Source organism: Balaenoptera physalus (genome assembly GCF_965194825.1).
Source record: "Balaenoptera physalus genome assembly, chromosome: 13".
In the NCBI taxonomy this organism is placed as follows: domain Eukaryota; kingdom Metazoa; phylum Chordata; class Mammalia; order Artiodactyla; family Balaenopteridae; genus Balaenoptera; species Balaenoptera physalus.
This window is the reverse complement of record NC_138892.1, coordinates 95,295,148-95,319,489: the sequence shown is the minus strand read 5'-3', so window position 1 is coordinate 95,319,489 and position 24,342 is coordinate 95,295,148. Positions and strand designations below refer to the sequence as shown.

At 38.8% G+C, this 24,342-nt stretch overlaps 1 protein-coding gene and 1 long non-coding RNA gene across 4 annotated transcripts in view; one reads left to right on the top strand and one right to left on the bottom strand.

The window, feature by feature from the left end:
• LOC309641685 (uncharacterized protein) overlaps positions 1–24,342 on the top strand; it is a 406,435-nt gene that overhangs the window by 37,470 nt on the left and 344,623 nt on the right. For 2 of the 3 annotated variants that reach the window (XR_014252736.1, XR_014252737.1), the window contains exon 1: positions 19,387–22,197. The exons of the other annotated variant lie outside the window; for it this stretch is intronic. The gene's annotated coding sequence lies outside the window, so the exon portion shown is untranslated. Of the gene's footprint in view, positions 1–19,386; positions 22,198–24,342 lie in introns of those variants that run through there. 3 annotated transcript variants of the gene reach the window in all.
• On the bottom strand, positions 358–16,746 carry LOC309641691. The gene is made up of 2 exons (XR_014252738.1): positions 12,157–16,746; positions 358–7,086 (listed from the first exon to the last, which is right to left on the bottom strand). It is a non-coding gene; the product is annotated as an uncharacterized lncRNA (long non-coding RNA).

Below are 24,342 nucleotides of genomic sequence, written 5' to 3'. Positions count from 1 at the left end.
ATACCTGTAACACCATCTTATCACCACTTTAAAGAGACCTTCTCTGACTCTCCTGAGAAGGCTTTTTCCTTCCTTCCCCTGTCACTGTACCTCCTTGATTTTCTTCCCAGTACTTACTATATGAGTCATGATATGTTGTGTACTTATTTATTTTCTGCCTTTTCTGCTGTACTCTTAAGATTCGTGAAAGCAAGGTTGGTGATACCACCAGGAATTGCCAGGTGCCCAGTGCCCAGCAAGGTGCCTGATGCTGTGTAGGCACTTGATATGAGAGCTGGACCAGAACTTTATCTTCTCTCTTTTCTTCTTTAGTTACACACACACACACACACACACACCCCTGATATAAACCAGCAATACTGTTTACATAAATTCTTGGTCATGTGACGGCTATTAGGCTTTTGCAAATATGGTGGCATACTTAACGCCACGCAGGAGTTCTTACATTAGTGTTAAGTGCAAGGGACTAATACGATTATGCAGAAATCCTTAGCTGTAGCATCTGGGAAGTGCAGTGTTCATGATTTTTCTCCCAAAAGGGAATGTAGATTCTGAAAGTGGAAAATGCAGGGTAAGCGAAAGACCCAACTTTTGAAACAGTATGTAGACATACTAAAGTACTAAGTTGAAGCCAGTGATTTTGGAAATTGTTGCCATAAGAAACTATGTTGAACCATAGTCTGCATTTGTAGTGCAATTTAGGATCACCCGTAGAGTTTCCGAAACCCCTGATGCCTTGCTATGCCCCTGGATCCACTGGAATAGAAACTCCAGTGGTGGGTCCTGAGAGGGCATATGTTTAAAAATTGCCACTCGTCATTCTGTTGTGTATCAGCATTCAGAACAAAATACAGGATGCACTTTGGTCTTGGGCAACCCAATTTGTGTTCAGTGTGTTGAGTATGTCTTTCCAAAAATCGATAAGCCAGTAACTACAGTGAATGCAATATTACTCATGACACTGAAGTTTCTTAACTGAAGGTATTTCGTAGGTAATTATTGATGGTGTTACTTTAGGCTGCAGTCTATATAACTGGTTGTAGAACAGTTCTGAAAATGGTTCTGACATTTTAAATGTGGTCCATCTACACGGTGACTTTGTTGCAGCGATTCCTTTTCCTGGAAATAGGCCAATTGTGCTTTCATGTAGATTTGTAGCCTCTCTCTGCCCACTCACCATATGGATTTCTTCTTCTGTTTTAAGTCAGAGTTCAGGGCTTGTCTCCTTCAGAAAGCGTTCTATAAATAGCTCCTCTACCCTCCTGTAGCCTATGGTTGGTCCAGCGGATCCTGGTTCACCTTTGTAAACCACTGTGTCTTAGGCACGTACTCCTGGGAGTTGCGTATTGGTTACAATGTCACCTTAACAGCCATTCAGCAACTTTTTAACATGGATTACAAGGGTGCAAAGACCTGATGACTGTCCAGTAAATATTTGTTGACTAAATGAGTAGCCAGGCCTGTTCCTTCCGTGCAAGCATTCTTACGAGCGCAAGTTTAAAGAAAAAGTCGGGGGAGGTCGTTGGCAGTTTGTTCCTGTGAAATAAAAATGAAACAGAGTCTTTCTTTTTCTTGTGGCTGATTTCCTTTAACAGGTTTCTTCACCAACTGGCTAGTGTCCAACTTTGTCAGAGCTGAAACATCAGACAGCTAGAAAAGAGGTTCTCAGTTGATAAATATTTGATTTACAAGGTATTGAGGGGTTTAAAGAAATGGAAGGGAGTTTGCCGAATGGGAGTCGTGTTTAATACGGTGAGGAAGAGCCCCAATAACCAGGTCTGTTTTTCCTTCCAACGGCCAGTGGGTACCTAACTTTATCACCCTGGTTGCACTACAGATTGTTCTGGGTTGAGCGGACGACTAAACAAAACGAGGAAGACGGGGACGCTCTGGTTCCACAACATAAATACAGCTGAAGGGAATATTCTTAGATTTTTCTTTTCTTCTTTGCTATAACCTGTGATAAATATTGTATGTCTCAGCAGCATAGGGAAAAAATGATTGATCCTTTCTCAGTGATATAGATATGTGGCTGTGTATGTTATATGCAGAAAGAATGATTGAGAGAGAATGGGAGACAGGGGCGAAGAGAGAAATGCAAGGCACTATGTATAGAATTGCCAATAGCAATCTATCAAAGGCATGTCAGGAGTGCTCAAATAGATAGTGAATTTTATCTCCAATTTAATCATTGGCTGCTTTTCTATTGTCAAAGTTTTCTTTTCTTTCAAAATTTTACTTCTCACTATCCCCCCCACCCCCAAGTTTCAAAGAAGTAGGAACCTTTTGGAAAAAAAAATAAACTGATTGAATGAAATGCTTAAGAGAATAATGTGCTGCCTTTTATATATGCTGTGAATCTTAACATACAAAGATAATTCTACAGATCTGGCACTGCATTTTAAGAGCATTGCACTTTAAATAGCTTTTTCCCCCATCAGATTTAGTGCAGACCATTCATTCTCAATGGGGATGATATTGCCCCCAAAGGAACAAAACTTGGTTCGGCCAGGGTGGGACGGGGGAAAAATTATTGGATATCATTGTAGTTTATGACCCTCCAAAGGGCTATAGTACATAAATAGATATACAGTATTTCTGTCATTTGTTTTAATCTCGCCTTTACTGAAATTTTTTCTTTGCTGAATGTATTAATTAGGAAGATCTTTAACCAGGTAATTTTATAAGACCTGTGCTTTGTTGGAAACTTGGTGTCAAGACTAACAGCTGAAAAAAAAAGAGTTCGAGTTGGTTAGCAGGTGTAAATCCAAATTCTTCATCAATTACTTAGCTATGTTCCTCTTCTCAAACTGTTGGAGAGAGTAGGAGTAGGGGTGGGAGAGGTTTACTGCAATTTCCTGGAAAATGTACGAACCTTTGATCATGAATACTATGTATCTCTTGAAGGGTTGGTAGCTAATATACTTGGGTCTCTTTATTCAAGCAGTGGAGATGGGTTTACGAGTTTTCGCCAGGACGTTTCAGATTTCTTCCCCCACCCCTCCATCTCCCCACAGTGTGAACATGATGTGGTACTTCATTATAACTCTCAGAGTTGTCTGCACGGACCCTCCAGCAATTCATCAATTATAGTTCACGTTTTCCTACCTGCCATTGGTTCCCACCGAGGTGTCCATTTATGTGTTTCTGCTCTGGCAATCCATGAGTCCCTATATTCACCTATCTGTCTTTCCAGTCTTGGGGGCAGTGGTTAGCTCTCTGTCCTCTCTAATGGATCCAAGAGGAGTTGTTGACTTTTCAGGTTGTGTAGCTTTTTACCTTTTGTTAGGATGGAGTGGTGACTTCCAAGCTCCTTACAAGAGGGAATGGAAACAGGAAGTCAGTGAAGCCTTGTATAGAGTCTTCTTTTGTTCACTCTTGTTACATGTCTTTATCCTGTCTTCGCATCTTAATTGTATATTCCAGAAGGGTAGAGATCACATAGAACTATAAAGTGTTAGAGAAAGAGAAAGGGAATTTCAACAAGCGAAAATTCACTTGTTCCTTCATTCATTTATTCACCATTCACCAAGTATATGTATATATTTTTTGTGCACATATCACATGGCAAGCACTGTGTTGAAATTTGGGAGTTACAAATATGAATTAATCATCAATTAATCATGCTTTTAGAGAACTTAAGTCCAGTAACAGGAAGAACACATTTCCCATGCCTTACAATTTCCTCAAAAAAACCCAATTTTTAATGGCTGCATTTTGTATGAATATACTATCATTTATTCAATTATTCTCTTATCATCAGACTTTTAAATTTCTTGTTATAAACAATACTGTAAGGAACACCTTATACATAAAAAGCAATTCATAAATCACTATTTCTAGCATAAATTTATGGACATCGAATTACTAGGCTCAGAAGTATGAATTCTTTAGAATGTCTTGACTTTAATGCTCTTTTTTATATTGCTCTCCAGCAAATTTTTACCAGTCTGCATTCCTCGTAGTCATGTGTGACTGTGACTATCTCACTATACCCTCACTGGCGTTGAGTAGTATTATTGTGAAAAGCTTAATTATTTAATAAAAAAGATTTTAAAATGTATACTTAAAGCCCAGACTGATTGCAGCCGTTTGTGCTTTTTAAAGGAGGTGGCATAATTCAAAATAATGAGAAAACAAATATCTCAACCATTCCATTCTTTTCAGAGAATCTTGTGGAGTGGATGGAAGGTCAAGGCAGGAGCTTTCAAAGTCTTGTCGGTTCAGTTTTTCTGTGCAGAGGGTGGGACACAGAAGAGAGATTTATTATTCAGGGGAAAATATCAGTGTCTCAGAATGCCTGAGCCAAGTAGGGGGTGAAAAACTGCAGGAAAAAAATGAGGGATGTTGCGTTTTGTTGTGTAGGTAGGCGATTCAGGGCAAAGGTGGAGGCATGGGCGGGGCTGAGTCCCAGGACGGGTACTCAGAAAACAGAGGAGGCGGGGCAGCCCTTAAAATAAGTAGGGCTTAGAGAAATCCGACTGGTAACCTTTCTGTCACCATTAGCCTTTGGTAAATCTGTTCTTTGTATGAAAATTAAGGAAAGGGGATATGGTCCATGTTTGTGGCACGTTGTTTACAAAAAAAGGACAGCATTATGAAATAACAAGATGCTCCATCCACGTGCGCAACTCATTCAGCCAAAGTGAAATAAGACGTGAAAAGAATTATAAGTGATTCTGAAGAATTCCAAAGGCATTAGGAAGGATTTAGGCTTTCCCCTGTGAAGACTAAATTGGGTTATATGTCATTGATGTTTAAAGTTGGATTTTTTAAATTAGTTATGAGGCTGAACATTTTTTCATATGGGTTTTAATTTTTTTTTGGCTGTTCAGTTTTTCTTCTGTGAATTGACTGCTCAGATCCTATGCCACTGGCATTCACAACTTACATAAAAATATTGCAACTGGGCTATATGGGAATAAGACAAAGCAGACTTCTCTCATGTCAAGACCAGGATAGGCTTTATAGTGAAAAATAATATTTGTCAATATACTGGCTAGATATTCTTCCTTGAGGACGAGGGCTAACAAATGTCTATACCATTATGGGCCTCCAACAATTATTTGTTGCATGTCTAAGAATGCTAGTTTGACTCTGCTGAATGCGTGTTGCTAGAGGAAGGCTAGGAATATCTCACTCATATTCCAATAGCAACAAGAAATTCCTTCTCTACCACTTCCCCTCAAAACATTGTCTCTTAATTTCAGAATGGTCATGAAGGTTCAGAGATAAAATGAACATTTTCTCAGCAGGCTGAGTTATAATGTGCATTTTTCTAGAGAGCAGGAGTGGAGGAAAAAGCACTGCCAGTGCATTAGGACAATGCTTGGGACCGGGTTTAATGGCTACTAAAGTTTGGAGCCTGGGTTATGGAGACCATCAAACTCTACCCAGGAACACCCAGTTTTGGAGCTAAATGCCAGACTACTTTGTTGATCTCTTTTTTCCATGCTAATGAGGTGTTCAGTTTTCAGTAAAGTATACTTCACAAAAAAAGAAATCCAAAGGTGACTTTGTTTTGCTTCCTTTCCGATTTGAACACTATCAGAATGTCCATGAAAAAAAAGTCAATCTCAAAAGGGCTTATCATCATAATAGCAATATTTTAAAAGTGATAAACTTCAAAAGCAGGATGGGATTCTGTTTGTTTTCCTGCTGGGATAGATAGTATCTCCCAGGATCTTCCTTTGGGAATCCTTGTCAGACGATGAAAAGAACAAGGTTTATGTAGGCAGCTGCCAGCTCCTATTCCCTTCGGAAAAAAAAAAAGAAACAAAAACAAATAAACCAAAAAAAAAAATTACCTCTTCCAGTATTTGCCATGTGGATATAGTAAAATTTTACTTGACCTGCTGTTAATTGATCACTGTAAAAAGAAAATAGATTTATTTTAAAAACTTATTTAATCAACATATTTTGTTAATTTTCTGCCTAAATGGGAGGAGGCTGAAGGAGAAAAATATTGAGATCAAAATCCCTTTGGGCCCAGATCATTGATAAATTGATTATGATACTAATCAAACCCCCAAACTGGAGAGCAGGAAACCTGGGGACAAGTTTATTAGATTTACTTAAGTAAACCTAGGTCTTGGAATTGCAGTGGCATTGCTTATAGCTATAACTTATTCTAAGGAGCAGAACAGAGCTGGCAACCTGATTCAAATTGTCTTGCTGTCTCTAAGGAAATCCTGATCTTGTACTCCCTGGGTTTGTGAGAGCAGAACAAATCTTGCCTCTAGTAGATGGGGGCAGATTCAAAAGTACCAATTGCACCTGAAAACAATAAAATGGACTTCCTTCATCAACTTAACCCTAAAGAAACTGAAATGTAGATTCAGAGTTCATGGGTAACCCTGATACAGACCGGGCTGTGGGAATGATGTAGGGGTTTTGTGTCCCCACAGATTATCTGCAGATTGTGGTCTGGAATTTTCTTCTTACAGGTGTCTTAACTCCCACCGTCTTCTCTGTATTAGACTCTTTGATTTACAAATGACAGAAAACCCAATTCAAATTGGCTTAAGCGAAAAAAAAGAAGACTGTATTGGCTTGGGAACGGCAATATGTCAGGCCAGATCTAACTTCAGATTGCCTTGATCCAGGGGCTAAAATGATGCCACCAGAACCAATTCAGCCATCATCTCTTCATTCTGCCTTCTTTAATGGCTTCATTCCCAGTTCCATTTGGAAGCAAGTGGGAAACTTGGAGCTCCAACCCAGCATCCTTCAAGTTCACATCTCATGGAGAAATAGAACTCCATTCACTAGATAGTCCAGACGCAGGCTGGAACTGACTCCCATCAGCCCCGAGGTCATAAGCTCACCCCTAAATGAATCACTGTGGCCAGGAGGATGGAATTTTCTTCTTGTGCAGTCTGAGTCACATACCCATTGCTGGGGTAGGGTGGTGGTGTCAACTACGCCAGAGTTTCATATTAGGAGAGTGGAGAAAGGAGGTTAAGCAAAGGAAATGGAGGATGCGTTGATACCCCAAAGAGGCAGTGGATGCTGCATGGCCAAAAGACCGCAAAGTCCAGCACATGATTCTGCGTGCTTACTGATGAGATCACAAAGCCCAGCTCCCTGCAAAGACTGACACAGATTTAATTCGAATAGGAATTAGCACAGTAAGCTTTTCATTGAAAGACCCAGTGTCCCATGCCTCATGGAAGCCACTGCAAGACAGTCACCTTTTCTTGCCAGCCCCTTGGAAAATAGAAATTTCACCTCTAAGAAATGGGCTGCTGATCTCGAAAGAAGTGAATGTATGAAACGCTATCATTTCTTGTCATACACTTTTCTTTTTTGTTTTAAAAAAAAAGCATGAAAGTTGAGGGCCTGGCATCAGCTTACTGGGATGTTGTTTACTGGGGAGAGTTATCCAGGTTTCAGAGTCAGAGTTGGATCTGAGATAAATGTGATACTACCATAAAGATATTTTCAGACACAAGGAACACCATTAATCTGGTACCAGTATCAGTAAGCAGTTGATACAAGGGTAACGTCTGCTATTATAACAAAGGGAAGAAGTGGCAGACATGTCAGATGTTGCTGATCTTTCAGCGAAGTTGAAATGGACAATGTTGGCAATGTGGAAAACCCTGGTGACCCTGACAGGGCTGATTCATGGGAACGGAGTGAGCTGAAGAGAGAAAGGGAGAAGGGGAAGTAAAGACCAAACATGGACACATTTTAGAAGAGTTGGAATATAAAAAGGAATAGTGAAATGGAGTAGTAACTCGAGGGTGACTGTGGGAACATGAGAGGGGTCCTTTAAGATGAGAGATCCTAAAATAGGTTTTACGTGGATAGGAACAATCCAGTAGAGAAAGAAAAAAATGTCATGATCTATAAGAGGGAGGGAGAATTGTTGAGTGGCTCTAGGAGGTGAGATCTGTGTTCAAGTGTGGACCTTGGTCTTAAATAGGAACACAGACATTTCGTCCACTGTACCAGGAAAAGATAGGGTAAATGGGTACTGATGCAAGTCAGTCAATAGGCATGACAGTAGGAGAATGTGGGCACTCTTTTCTGATGGCTTCTACATTATCAGCAACACAGGAAGCAGGGTCATCAGCTATGAGCGAGGAACAGGAGAAAGGTATGGAAGGTTGAGGAGAGATGAGAAGGTGTGAAAGAGTCGTCTAGAAGATGCGGGGAGGGGCGTGAATACTGTCAGCAAATGTAGAATTGTTGCTTGACCTCCACGATTATGGGTTTAGAGTGAGATAGAAGAACTAAGGGCTTTTCTTCAGCCTTGTGCAGCTTTGAGGTTCTAGGTGCAGAGGAGACAGAGTTGGTTTAACCAGCACTGGGGTTTTGCAAGGTCTGTCAATCAGGCTACAGTCAGAAGACAGGAACCACATCAGGAAGTGGAACAGGGAACATTTAATATAAACAACACCTAGGCGAACCGTGGCTAACTGTTAAAGGGGAACGGATGACTGTAAGGTACACAGAGGTCGCCACCGCAGAGAGCGGCTTCCGGGTCTCAGGCTGAAGCAAAGGTGAGCACAGAAGGAATCTGGAGACCTGGAGGAGGGCCGCACAGGACTGAGGGTCAGGTCTCTGCGGGGAGAGCATGGCCGCTGTAGGCGCTGTGTGCTGAAGAGTGATGCTGGCCAGTGAACTGGATGCTGGGCGCTGCTGGGACGCCCACGAGCCAGTCCGCTTGTGTCACGAAGTAAACACCACACCAGAAGTGCCTTCTTCCTCCTCCAGGCCCGCAGGCTCCCTCCAGGGCCCTCTATCGGCAGGGCCTGTCTTGGAGCAACAGGTAAAGAAGAAATGAAGTCTGCAGGACCCAGCTCCCACATCATAGAGCAGGGCAACCGAGGGTGGGTTTGGACTGAAAGGCAGGAACGGTAACTGGCACAACCAGGTGAGCCCAAGGGAAAGGGAGAGGGGGCAAGGAAGTGGAGGCTGTTTGCCAGAGAGGGATTATAACGATGAATCGTGGAATCTTATCGGGGAAAGGAGGGAGGAGAGGAAAAAGGAGGTGAGGGGCAGTAGAAAGAAGTAGGATTCGGGGTCACCATGTACTGCAGTCCATGTGAATGACAGTCTCTAGAGGTATGCAGAGCATGACCTGCTCCACTGTTTGCCAAGGCCCTGGAAGGCACCACGGGACTCAGTGGGACCAAAGAAAGATTGGAGGGAGGTTCTAGGCATGAGCAAATCTGGTCTTGCTCTCCCACTTTCCAACATCTTCATAAAGCTCTCCTAGACTGATCCAGTTGAAGAAAGTCAGCCGATAAACTAATTTCCAAGATCTTTCCATTTACTCTGAGGAACATGGAGAAGGTCAATGTCCACCCAAACTGTTATTAAACATTGCAAAACTCAGGACTCTTTCAGTGTGTTTCTCCTTTATTTTCTAAGCCAAGAAAGACAAAACCAAGAGCTTTAGTTCCAGTAATTGTATAACCAAGCAATGAAGTATTAGATATGTTTTCCAAACCACGTGAAGAATCTCATCTTCCCCTGCTCCCTCATTTCCTCCACGTCTCCCTGTACCCGCCCTCTTGAGAATCACTGACCTAAACATAAAATTGTCTAATAGGGGAATTTCAGCTATCTGCTAGAAGCCACCCAGGAAGAAATCTCAGGCTCGAAGCGTTTTACCCCTTAAAATCATAGTAGTAACTGACAGCCGACTCTGCCTGCGGTAATTATAACCTGTCAGGGTTCACAGGCGCTTGCGTTTCACAAGGATGCGTGAATCACACAAGTCTCACATTTCTTAGTAGGGGCCCACCCTCCGGCAATATTTTCACAAAAGGACAGCTTTCAGGAAGGTATAGGATCTTATTTAAGTGAAAAAATAAGTAATAATAATAATAGTCATTTTTCACTCTAGGACCATAAACGAGGCTGAAGTGAATGAATCTGCAGTCAGGAACACTGCTGATGGCGCTAGGTCAAGTTTGGTTTGGAGCTGTTTATTGACTCGACATTAGCAGACCCCAGACTCATTTGGGGCAACAAGTGGTGTGGTCTTAATTTCTTTATCTGCCTTTTTTTTAAAAAAAAAAAACCCTGCTCATCCAGATCTCTTAAGGGTAAGCTGCCTCCTTTTTTTATTTCTTGGCAGCACCACATGGCATGCAGGATCCTAGTTCCCCGACCAGGGATTGAACCCGTGTCCCCTGCAGTGGAAGTTCAGAGTCTTAACCACTGGACCGCCAGGGAAGTCCCTTGCTGCCTCTTTTTAATCTACCTATGCAATATGAAACTCAGAGCCAATTACACCACCGTCCAATAGAGGTGGGCTTTTAAAGGAGAACTGGAGAGTGATATACAGGGTTTCCTAATCACTACACCTAATTGCAAAGAGGGGTGTAGAATTTTTCATGAGTATCTGAACTATAATTAAGTACACATAATCAACTATGAACTTTCTGTTATTTTAGCAGTGTGTTCTGAGGCTACCACACTTTTTCCAGGAGGACATAGATTACTGTTTGTGGTAAATTAAATGTGTATGAAAAAACCGGCATACAACCAAGTGGGAAATCAGGGAGATAAGACTCCAAGAAAGTAGTTCTAAGAATTCCTGAGTCAGGAAGAGGTAGGAGACATTTTAGAGGCTAAATGGAGAAGAATTAAATAGAAAGCAAAACCCAAATAAACATGAAATGGAGGAAAGGGCAGGTGGAGAGGCAGGCCTAAAAGGCAGGTGTAGGGATCATATCTCTAACCAGCTGGGGAGAAGATCAATCAAAAGCAATCATTTCCCAGCCTAGACTTCATTAGGAAATTCTTCACTCCATGGGGACAGATTCAGCTTCTAATTTTTTTTTACCCTCAGCAATTGATTACTGGATGAGCAAGGTACACGCAGAGTAGGATTTCTTATTGTGTGGGAGTAAAGATTCTAGAAGGAAGACTGTTCATTGGGGGGTGAATATGGAAAGTGGAAAAGTGTTCTTGCCCTTCTAAGCTCAGGGGGTTCATTCATTTTTCTTTAATTTCACATTTCTTCGGCATTTCCTAGGTGTTCGGCAAAAACACTTTTTCACAATTGTGAGCCAGACCAATAGCTTCGCTCCTTTCATGGTACTTATATTTTGGCTAAAGAGAAAGACAATATACACATAAGTAATCAAGATAATATCAGGCAATTATATCCGCTGTGAAGAAATTACAGGAGAATGGCGGGATAGAGTATCCATTTTCTTGTATAGAATGAATTATTAGACACTTTTATCTTTCCTCCCTCCCTCTCTCCTGCTGTCCTTTTCTTCCTCCTTTTCATTCTTCACACATTGTATTAAGCCTGTATTATGTGTCAGGCGTATCTGGTTCATATTTTTATACTCCCGAACCCTCACCCAAGATAGTGTTTCGCACCTGATAGGCACTCTGAAAGTTGAAAGATTTAGTTATTCACAGACTTCGATTTTAGTAAATGAAGAACATAAGATGTCAAAAGACAGGAAAGACAAAAATTAAGCATAATTAACACAGAAACAGGTTAAAATTAGATGACAGTGAGCCTTATTGGCACAAATAATGACTATATCAATATGGCATTTGAAATAGCAGGACGGCATCATTTATCTCACTTTTGTGTCTCATCTGTCTTATGAATTCGGAGAAGGCGAGGCATTTTGCCAAATTTAGAAGCAATTCAAATTTTACGTATTAAGAGTTTCTACGGAAACTTGTGTATGTCTGTATTTGAACTCTGATTGCTGGCAAGATAAAAATTTCCTAGTTAAAAGAAAATCAGTTCTTAAAGCAATGAGAAATGGAGGGAGGGAGAGAGACAGAGAGAGTGACAGAGAGACAGAGAGAGAGCGAGAAACCCAATGTGCACAGTTAATTGTAAAGAATCAGGATCAGATGGTCTGACCTCTTCTTAAGAGGCAGAAGGGAAAACAAAGGGGAAAAACAGTGATGGGCAGAATGCATTTTGGAGGTCATTGCCTTTCATCACAGAGCCTTCGTATGATGGGTGACTTACAAGTTTAGGCTGATTTCCCCTGGTAAAGTAGCTTTGGATGACACAAGCCAAACATTTTTCCTCTTAATTCTCCTGGTAATAGCAATTTATCTTTTTCAAGCAGTGTGAGAATGGAGGAAGGCACACGAATGCAGATGCCAGATCTTTCTTCCCACCTCGTATGTAAATGTTATAATAGGATTTACCTGACTTAGCAGTACAGTAGAGTGAAGGCACCCAGAATTCATTTTGATTCCTACTCCTGCTCACAAAGGCTCCATAGGCTTGTAGAAAAGATCAGCATTAAGCAGAAAAAGTCACAGCCCCACTAACACTTTTAGGAAGTGTGGGTTTACCATAACATACAAACCAATCCAAAATCTAAGTAAAGTTATGGGTGTCTAAGGGTGGCAGAGGCTGACCCACAACTGACATAGGCAGATAGATGTTGCAATTGGTATTATGTTGTATTTCAACATTTTTGCATAAATTCCCTCAACCTAAGGCATATAAACACATATTCATGAAAGAACCCACATGACAATTTTCAGGAGATTACATAAAATATTTATGTCCCTCTGTCCTCCTAACCAATTACTTTCCCTAAGGAAAAAATATAAAAAGTATGAAATGTGATTAAAAAATTTACCTTGTAACAAATAACTGGCAATTAACTCATTCACATCCACATTTCTTTGTTCTCAGTTACAGCTGGGGTGTATTGTAAAATAACTATCACTTTTGAACTTTTCAAACTGGGATCCACCATATCAATGATGGCAGGCAACTCAAAACACAATGTAGATTTTGTATCAATCAGAATGTCAAATGATCTCATTAGAGTTTCAGGTCTATATGTGGGTGCATTTCAACTACTCCGCGTTTCCTGCCTGAAAGTTTAGCAAAGATTAAGTCATTTACCAGCGACAGTTGGCAGAAGCAGCTGAGTAGAAGCTTTGATGAAATGTGTCAGTCATTTTCCAGCAACTCTGCCTTTGACAGTCGGCTACCGGGAGTAACCTCTGTCACTAAGCTACCCCAATGTGGCTGGAGTTCTTTTGACAGAATATTTCTTCTCTACATTTTTGCCTTTAACTTGTTTGTGAACCCTTTACTTCTACGATTGTTTTTACCCTTAAAATTAACTTTCTGACGATCATACCCTGGAATTCTTTTTCGAAAAAAAAATTGGGGGGAATAATAAATTGAAGGGATGAGCTTTCGAAGTTGTATGAAGAAACAGCACATAGATAGTACATAATTAAAGAGTGAATGTCACCTACTATCCCATTTATATAATATTTTGTTCCCAGTTTTACTTAAGATTAACTACCTACTCTTACTTAGCTTAATTCTCAGAGTCAAATATTGTTTCTGGTCTTGTCCCTCTCATAAGTCTGAAGTAAATCCAGTGTCTGGTGGTGCTGGTATACAGCATAAACTCTAAACATCTGCTTGTGACATAACTATGTAAAGCCAAAAAATCTTGGCCTTCCAAGGGTCTCAGTAACAGATCACTGCAGGAATTATTCCAACTATTTCAGATACTGAGCTTCCAAAATACTGCACTTCTCTTTCTCTGAGGAATTGATAGTGATCAGATCCTAATAAAATTTGCAGTCTCTGAACCTATACACAAATATCACATAAAATGATAAGCAAATTTAACACATAGAAAAATGAATTTGAAGCAATGACCATCTGTTATTAAAACAGTGATTTTACCCAATCTTTAAATATTTTTCTTAAACTAAAAGAAGCTACTTTAAATTTATCTTATATAAAAAATCAGCACCAGGTTCATGACTTGTGTTTGAAGGTATCTCATGGAATTCTTAGCCACACAGCACTATTTTTAGTTAATAACTCAGTAATAACTGAGTAGACTGACCTTTTATAATGAAATGTATTAGCCTGGGCATTATTACCATAAACCGGAAGCAGAGGACCTTCTAATTCAAAACTATCCTCTCAAATTAGCTTAGGTGTGTTTTAAAATTTGAATATTCATTTTAGGATTTTGCATGTTGATTTAAGGCATTTGTGAAAAGGCAGGTATTAAGGAAAATGAACCAAACAGTAGAAGCATTGTTAAATATTTTCTAAACATAAAGGAACTTTATTTGGGTTTAATTTTTAAAGGAGAATATTTTACTTAAAAAAATTGACAGTTTTGTTGTGAGATCTTGAAAACCTTTAGTAGGTGAACTATCAAGTGGCATTGATTTGAGGGGGAAAAAGACATGTCAACTGATAATTACAATAAAGTGTGATAAGTGCTATTAGGAGGATTTGTGCCAGGTCCTCTGAGACGGCTCCTGCCCTTCCATATGGGAATTTTGGCACTGACAGAATCAGGGTGTGGGTGAATTTGCAGAAGTGATGGCAGTCAGGTCAGAGGATTAAAGAACTCTTGAAGTAGGGACTTAAAACAGTCTTTCTTCTGATGGTATATTGAATTTGAAGGAAATAATGTTCAATAGGATAAAAAAAAAGACATTATTACAATTATCTAAGAACTCACTCTGGCATTCTAATTGAAATTAAAATTCCACCTAAAATTGAATACAGTGATAATGCTTAAAATTTATTCAGCACTTTGTGCTTTATAGAGTAATTTCTCATTGTGTTAGCATTTGCTTAAAAAGTAATTTAATTTTTAATATATTCATTCATATACCATGCATTCATTCAGTATATATGCTCTGTGCCAGATGCTGTGTCAGGAGTTGATAATTCCAGGAAGAGAAAGACATTGGTCCTGTGTTTACAGGACTGTATGCCACCTAGACTGTGAACATCTTTTTTTTTTTTTTTTTAAACATCTTTATTGGAGCATAATTGCTTTACAATGGTGTGTTAGTTTCTGCTGTATAACAAAGTAAATCAGCTATACATATACATATATTGCCATATCTCCTCCTTCTTGTGTCTCCCTCCCACCCTCCCTATCCCACCCCTCTAGGTGGTCACAAACCACCGAGCTGATCTCCCTGTGCTATGCGGCTGCTTCCCACTAGCTATTTTACATTTGGTAGTGTATATATGTCCATGCCACTCTCTCACTTTGTCCCAGCTTACCCTTCCCCCTCCCCGTGTCCTCAAGTCCGTTCTATACGTCTGTGTCTTTATTCCTGTCCTGCCCCTAGGTTCTTCAGAACCTTTTTTTTTTTTTTTTAAGATTGCCTATATATGTGTTAGCATACAGTATTTGTTTTTCTCTTTCTGACTTACTTCACTCTGTGTGACAGACTCTAGGTCCATCCACCTCACTACAAATACTCAATTTCATTTCTTTTTATGGCTGAGTAATACTCCATTGTATACATGTGCCACATCTTCTTTATCCATTCATCTGTCGATGGACACTTAGGTGGCTTCCATGTCCTGGCTATTGTAAATAGAGCTGCAGTGAACATTGTAGTACATGACTCTTTTTGATTTATGGTTTTCTCAGGGTATATGCCCAGTAGTGGGATTGCTGGGTTGTATGGTAGTTTTGTCTTTAGTTTTTTAAGGAACCTCCATACTGTTCTCCATAGTGGCTGTATCAATTTACATTCCAACCAACAGTGCAAGAGGGTTCCCTTTTCTCCACACCCTCTCCAGCATTTATTGTTTGTAGATTTTTTGAGGATGGCCATTCTGACAGGTCTGAGGCGATACCTCATTGTAGTTTTGATTTGCATTTCTCTAATGATTAGTGATGTTGAGCATCCTTTCATGTGTTTGTTGGCAATCTGTATATCTTCTACGGAGAAATGTCTGTTTAGGTCTTCTGCCCACTTTTGGATTGGGTTGTTTGTTTTTTTGATATTGAGCTGCATGAGCTGCTTTTAAATTTTGGAGATTAATCTTTTGTCCTTCGCTTCATTTGCAAATATTTTCTCCCATTCTGAGGGTTGTCTTTTTGTCTTGTTTATGGTTTCCTTTGCTGTGCAAAAGCTTTTAAGTTTCATTAGGTTCCATTTGTTTATTTTTGTTTTTATTTCCATTTCTCTAGGAGCTGGGTCAAAAAGGATCTTGCTGTGATTTATGTCATAGAGTGTTCTGCCTATGTTTTCCTCTAAGAATTTTGTAGTGTCTGGACTTATATTTAGGTCTTTAATCCATTTTGAGTTTATTTTTGTGTATGGTGTTGGGGAGTGTTCTAATTTCATTCTTTTACAGGTAGCTGTCCAGTTTTCCCAGCACCACTTATTGAAGAGGCTGTTTTTTCTCCATTGTATATTCTTGCCTCCTTTATCAAAAATAAGGTGACCATATGTGCGTGGGTTTATCTCTGGTCTTTCTATCCTGTTCCATTGATCTATATTTCTGTTTTTGTGCCAGTACCATACTGTCTTGATTACTGTAGTTTTGTAGTATAGTCTGAAATCTGGGAGCCTGATTCCTCCAGCTCCGTTCTTTTTCTCAAGATTGCTTTGGCTATTTGGGGTCTTTTGTGTCTCCATACAAATTTTAACATTTTTTTTCTAGTTCTGTGAAAAATGCCAGTGGTAGTTTGATAGGGATTGCACTGAATCTGTAGATGGCTTTGGGTAGTATAGTCATTTTCCCAATGTTGATTCTTCCAATCCAAGAACATGGTATATCTCTCCATCTGTTTGTATCATCTTTAATTTCTTTCATCAGTGTCTTATAGTTTTCTGCATACAGGTCTTTTGTCTCCTTAGGTAGGTTTCTTCCTAGGTATTTTATTCTTTTTGTTGCCATGGTACATGGGAGTGTTTCCTTAATTTCTGTTTCAGATTTTTCATCATTAGTGTATAGGAATGCAAGAGATTTCTGTGCATTAATTTTGTATCCTGCAACTTGACCAAATTCATTGATTAGTCCTAGTAGTTTTCTGGTAGCATCTTTAGGATTCTCTATGTATGTATCATGTCATCTGGAAACAGTGACCACTTTACTTCTTCTTTTCCGATTTGGATTCCTTTTATTTCATTTTCTTCTCTGATTGCTGTGGCTAACACTTCCAAATCTATGTTGAATAATAGTGGTGAGAGTGGGCAACCTTGTCTTCTTCCTGATCTTAGTGGAAATGGTTTCAGTTTTTCACCATTGAGAACGATGTTGGCTGTGGGTTTGTCATATATGGCCTTTATCATATTGAGGTAAGTTCCCTCTATGCCTACTTTCTGGAGGGTTTTTTATCATAAATGGGTGTTGAATTTTGTCAAAAGCTTTTTCTGCATCTATTGAGATGATCATATGGTTTTTCTCCTTTAATTTGTTAATATGGTGTATCATATTAATTGATTTGTGTACATTGAAGAATCCTTGCCTTCCTGGGATAAACCCCACTTGATCATGGTGTATGATCCTTTTAATGTGCTGTTGGATTCTATTTGCTAGTATTTTGTTGAGGATTTTTGCATCTATGTTCATCAGTGATATTGGCCTGTAGTTTTCTTTCTTTGTGACATCTTTGTCTGGTTTTGGTATCAGGGTGATGGTGGCCTTGTAGAATGAGTTTGGGAGTGTTCCTCACTCTGCTATATTTTGGAAGAGTTTGAGAAGGATAGGTGTTAGCTCTTCTCTAAGTGTTTGATAGAGTTCACCTGTGAAGCCATGTGGTCCTGGGCTTTTGTTTGTTGGAAGATTTTTCATCACATAGACTGTGAACATCTTTGAGGGCTAAGGTATTTGTAGCATTTAGGTACTCATGAAATGTTCATTGAATGAATAAATCAGTGCATGTTTTGATCAACGTGGCAAATGATAAACTCATTGGTGCTGGAGTTAGAAGACCTGATTTTAAGTTTCAGCTTGGACATACTAGTATGATACTGGAAAATTCACTTAGCCTTTTTCAGTCTCAGTTTCCTCGTTGTCAGGTAGAATCATCTCTCTCTTATAAGGTTTTCATGAGGATGGATGTGAAAGTGCTTTCTAATCTAAAGTGCTGTGCTATTTAGATGTTAGTCGTCACTACAAATAAGATTCCAGTATTCTACATTATAGAGCAACATTTAAAGGAAGTGACTCTATCAGAAGTAAAGCAGTGTAGCCTTTCCAGAATGGATAAATCAAGCATGCTGGTCATGGCAGGATGCCAGGTACCCTGGGGGAAATACATCAACTATTAGAATCAGAGGTCAAGACAGAAGGCTGTATAGGTGAGCAGACTAAAGGGCACTGGAAGTGTTGTGACTTGTGGGTAGCACAGATCTTAAAGAGTTGTAACTGAAGGTACAGTGTTCTCAGTCTGACTAGCAACAAGGCAAGCTTGCTCCAAGGTCAGTGAAATGGTTCCAGCTGTCATCACACAGACATCTGAATTTTGGTTTTGGTATTCTGACAATATTTGGAACTCCACTGAATGGGAGCTAAGGAACTGGATGGGTTTATAGATAAAAGGGTATCATGGATGTTGATAAAAACATGTGAAGACGAAATTAATTGAACTGAGGTGGGGTTCATAGGCTGGATGACAGGGATCATAATTATGATACTATTACTACCACCACTACCACCAATATGTTGACAGTTTACCAAGCATTCTACCTTATTTCTATTAACAATCATAAAAAGCTTGTAAAGCACTTATTCTCATTTTATTTTACAGATACAAGCATACATTCATAGAAGCATATACATGCCTATAAGTGACTTATAAGCATCAAGTGCCATATTGTAAGCAAATTGACTCGGCTCTTATAAATCCAGGTCCCCTGCTAATTCATATGAGATGCCTGCTTCTTTATGTCAGGATGCCAGGATGTCAGGGTGCGGTACAGCTTGGACTGGGGGAACAGCATTTGCTACAGGATGCCTTGAATTATTTTTTACATACATATGTTTTCTCCCTTATGAAGTGGAAGCTTCTTTTTTTTAATTAATTTTATTGGAGGATAGTTGATTTACAATGTTTTATTAGTTTCAGGTGTACAGCACAGCGATTCAGTTATGCATATACATACATTCATTCTTTTTCAGATTCTTTTCCCATATAGGTTATTACAGAATATTGAGTAGAGTTTCCTGTGCTATACATTAGGTCCTTCTTGATTATCTACTTTATAGTAGTGTGTGTTTGTTAATCCCAAGTTCCTAATTTATTCCTCCCCACCGTGTTTCCCCTTTGGTAACCATAAGTTTGTTTTTTGATGTCTGTGAGTCTGTTTCTGTCTTGTAAATAAGTTCATTTATATCCTTTTTAAAAAATTAGATTCCACGTGTGAGCGATATTGTATGATATTTGTCTTTCTCTGTCTGACTTACTTCACTTAATATGATAATCTCTAGGTCCACCCATGTTGCCGCAAATGCCATTATTTCATTCTTTTTTATGGCTATATTCTGTTGTATATATTCCGTTGTATATATGTACCACATCTTCTTTATCCATTCCTCTGTCAATGGACATTTATGTTGCTTCCATGTCTTGACTGAAGTGGAAACTTCTTGAGAGCAGTAAACATGATCTTAGAGGCAAACAACCCTCCAAAATGAGCAAGAGATTTGAACATATACTTTTAAAAAGAAGATGTATAATGTCCAGTAAACACATGAAAAGATGCTGAACAGTATTAGTTGTTAGGGAAATTCAAGTTAAAAGCAAAACCAATACAACTTCACACCCACTAGAATGGTTAAAATGAAAAAGACTGACAATACTTAGTGTTGGTGAAGAAGTGGATCAATGGAAAAAAAAAAAAACAAACCTCATGTTTTGCTTGAGGGCGTATAAAATAGTACAATCACTTTGGGAAACAGTTTGACAGTTTCTTATAAAATTAAATATACACTCATACCTAACAATTCTACTCCTAAGTATACATCCAAGAGAAATGAAAACGTAATGTCCACAGTAAGGTATGTATACAAATGCTCATAGCAGCTTTTTAAATAACAGCCCCAAACTGGAAACAACTCAAATATCTATCCACTGGTGAATGGATAAGTAAATTGTGTTTTAGCCATAAAATGGGATATTACTCAGCAATAAAACTGAATGAATTGATATAGCAACACTGATGAATCTCAAAATATAATGCTGGGAAAAAGAAATCAGACACAAAAAGGTATACACTGTATCATTCCATTTAAGTGAAATTCTAAAACAGGTAAAAAGAATCCACTGTGACAAATCAGATCCGTGGTTGCCTGGGTGAGGAAAGAGAGTGCTTGACCCAAAAGGGATTAAAGAGAATAGTTTGAAATGTTCTGTATTTTGGTTTACATGGTGGTCACGTCATATATTCATCTAACAAAACTCATCAAACTTTATGCTTAAAATGAATTCATATTATTGTTTAAAATTGTACCTCAATATAACTGACTAAAAAAATCCTGTCACCTGTAATTCCTGTGAGGAAAAAAACTTATACACACATATGCACACAATATATACATACACGTGATATTTTATATATATATATATATATATATATATATATAGTACTTAGCAAGTGTCTTGCATATAGTAACAAAAAGAATAAATAAATTGTATATTTAATCTACTCTTACTGTTGTCATCAGGAGACTCTGAGTCTTATTGAAAATCAGGGCACTGGTAGAAATATATGGGAGTGTGGACTCATCGTTAAATGTCGGTCAGACTGTCTGAAATTTAATAGGGACTTACATGCCATCTTTTAAAAATACAAACTTAAAAATGTATTGGGATAATCTGAGAGATCATCAGTAGTCTAAGGTTGTGTGCATATAAGAATGAAATACAAAATATAAAATGAAATACAAATGAATGAAATACAAGAATGTAAGCTATGATCATTATAGAGTGTCAGCAGCTTATAGACAAAGATTTGATTAAAAATAAAAAAACTCAAAACAACAATAACAAGAAAAAACCTACACACAAATGAAGAAGATATTTTGTTAGCATATATTTAAGTTCTTTCAATGAGAGTTGGTAAATATTGCAAGAGAAAAATTTGCAAGAGAAAGTTTTGCTGTTCTTTTAGATGCTTCACTTTGGAGAATCTGGAAGACATCCTTTACTGTGGGCATTGGTGCCATATTCATACTAAGAACATGGGTACCATGACATCAGAAACAAACGAACCATCAAAATGAAGTGGAAACTCGGTAGTGAACCAACAGTGAGAGGCAATGCTGGACACCTCTCTGAGGCAAACTCCAAATGAACTGGAAAGTAACCCAGCCAGAAAAATTAAGTAATGGATTTGTATCATCTTCTGGGCTCTGTACATTTGGGATAGGCTACCAGTGAAATTGTTTTGAATCTGGCAATGGACTTGACTCATGTGCCTTTCCAAAGGACTGTGGCCTTAAACTTAGGTAAAGAACAAAAAATGTATGACATATTTATAGGATGGTTTATAGAAAAAATATTTGTAGTACGAAATTCAATGTTCAGTGCAAGTTTTTAGAGCTGATTTTTCTACTTAAAATCTTCTGATCCATCAACCACATACCAACCAACCACAACGTAAAAACCAGATGCCGTCTTAGGCTGTAAGATGACTAGTCTGTGCGCTGACATGGCATGGCAGGGAGTACGGGCTGTAGAGATTTCATTAGGAGGGCTGACTGTGAGTGAAGAACATGAAAACTGTGTTAGATAAGGAATGAATGAAAAGAGAAGGGTCAAATATTTGAAAATCTGTCAGTAAAAGAGAAAATAAGAATTTTTCTTTCCAGCTCTCAAGGCTGGAAACACGGCCAATGGGTGGAAGTTACAATGTGGGAGATTTGAACTTGAACCATTGTAAAATATGGGTTTTCAGATGTTCTGCCTCTGCTGGAGTATTTCTGGGGGAGGGGGAGAAATCACCACAAGGTAGCTCCATCTCCAATGAATGGCTCTCACTGTTAACAGTGAGGAACCATTTCATAGTTAAAAGAGCAGACTCTAGAGTTTGAATTCCATCTCTGCCATGTGCTTCCTACATGACACTGGACACATTGCTTAAGCTTTCTGAGCTCATTTTCTCCGACTTGAGAATGGTACTTTCCTCATAACATTTTTGTGACAAACTAATACACAGATGGTACTTAGCACAGGATCTAGCCCTTAGTAAGTGTACATTAAGTGTTACCTACTAATGACAATTATTACCTTTCTGGGGAACTGAGGTGGAGATTTCTGTGTGAAATGGGAGGTTGGGCAAGATGATCTCTAAAATTTCTTCCAATTCTATGTTTCAGTGGTTCAGCGTGTTGGGAAACAGCCTTCACTTCAGAGGTTTGCAGCTCATTGGAAAGTGACATCTAGCCTTCATTGTGGAATTATATTCCATGAAGGTTTTGAAATGGTAAGCCTCATCTAGGTAAGATTTCACATGAATTTTCAAGCCAGTTAAAATGCTTACAAGTGAGGCTGGCTTCTCTCTGCAACAAGTCCTTTATCCACTTTTCATGTGTGATATTCTCAGTGCGAAAAAGAATGGAGCACAATGCCTTTTTCTGTTTTGTTTTCTTTTGTTTTTCCCCAAGCACTCTACATAAGTATGGAGGACATCGTTATATGCGAGTTTATTAGAACATATTGGTCAACAGACTAAAATAGATAAATGAATCTCCACCCAATTATGAGTCAATACATATTTATTAAACACATACTAACACATACTATGATGTAGACATGTGCTAAGCACTGGAAATCCTACTCATCAACGTCCAAATTAAATGATGCAGATGTGTATCATTTTCTATTGCTGTGTAACAGAAGATCCCCCAAATGAATGAGTTTTTTGGTCTTAATTCAGCCACACAGTTCTGGTCTTGTTTGTGGTCAGCTTCATCTTGGCTAGGCAGCTCTGCTTATGGCGGGTAGGTGGGATGTTGGCAGGATTTATGGGGTGACATGTCTCTCATTTTTCATCAGGCTAGCCTTGTTCTAATTGCAGAATCAGGGGTTCAAGAGAAAGAACTGAATATGCGAGGCCTCCAGAGCCTCGGCTTAGAACTGACACATCATCCTTTTCACCAAACCCTAGTGACCAAAGCAAATCACAAGCCCAGCCCAGACTCAGAAGGTGGGGTAAATAGATCCCACCTCTTCATGGGAAGATCTGCAACACTGCAGAGAGTATAGACCAGGAAGACCAGTAATTGGGGCCATTAGTGCAATCTATCTTCCACAAGATACAATCATCAAATAGACAAGAAATGCTAATATCACCCTGATACAGAATCAGACACTCTGCAAGACGTTAGAGATTCACCATATTCACTGTACAAAACGTCTTGGAAGTAATAGAAAGGTGAGCTACACAGGGGCTCTGTCAGTTCTGCCTTTCTTTACTTAGACATTGTTCCCAACGAAAGTCCAATAAGCTGATAAATATATAAAAATTTAAAACAGTAATAATTGTTCAATTATTAAATATTGTCCAGAGTAATTTAACCAAAGGTACCAGTGTAAATAGCCAGTCATGTGAGTGTTGCAGAGGTATGAAGAGTAATTATATAGTGTGAGAACCAGGGACTTCTGTTTACAGATAAGGAGTTAAACTCTCACAGCAGCACTAGAGAAGACTTTTGAATTAATGACTAATTTCAAACAAAGCATTTAATGTTACCACTTGAAATGTTTCAGTAATAATTCAAATGGTTTAATTCTAAGGCACTTATGATTAAATTTCAAATATGCTAAGGTATTATTAGACATTTATGGGAAAAATCATTTTTCCCCCTGCAAATTAAATGTTCTTCTTTGACAACGATTCAAGTTATGATGGGGGTTCTTGTTTCCTTTTAATTATAGCCCAAACACTTATATGGATAAAGCAGCAATATGATCGCTATTTCATTTTGGAGGCATTATTACCGAAATGCAAAGTATCTCAATCTCTCACCCTCTCCCCCGCCTCCTAGTTTTTCTTTTTAATCCCATAAAAGCATCTGTCTTTGATTTCAAGTGGAGTACCTGCTGTGCAGGATGCAATGCAAATCCAATTTGTGTGTAACAAAACCAAATGGGCTGAAATGAACTCTGCATTTTAAAGATGTTTTTGTTTAATCATCGCCATCCCTCGTCTTTAATGAATGCATAATCAAGTTAAACTTCAGGCAAGAAATGGAATGGCTCTTCTTAAGACAGAGAAAGCAAATTCCTGTGATATCCTCATTACTGTTCTGCCTCCTATTCCTGCGTTGGCAGGAAAGAAAGAAGAAAGATCTTCAAATGCATATTATGGCAAACTGTTGACAACCATGGCGTGAGCAGTACTACTGCTCAGTTTTCTCTGCTTTCTTCAGAAATCATTATAATTATTGTTTAGAGCAGAAAGTGAGGATGCAGGATTCCTGGGTTCTTATTTTGTTCTCCTTCTTTTCTGTATCTCATGGAAGACAGGAGGTATAATAATAAAGTACTTTGGGCGTTTAGAGGAGGATACACCATGAGACATTTCTGAGCCACACGTCATCTGCCCTAAATGTTGGTATGTAATTTC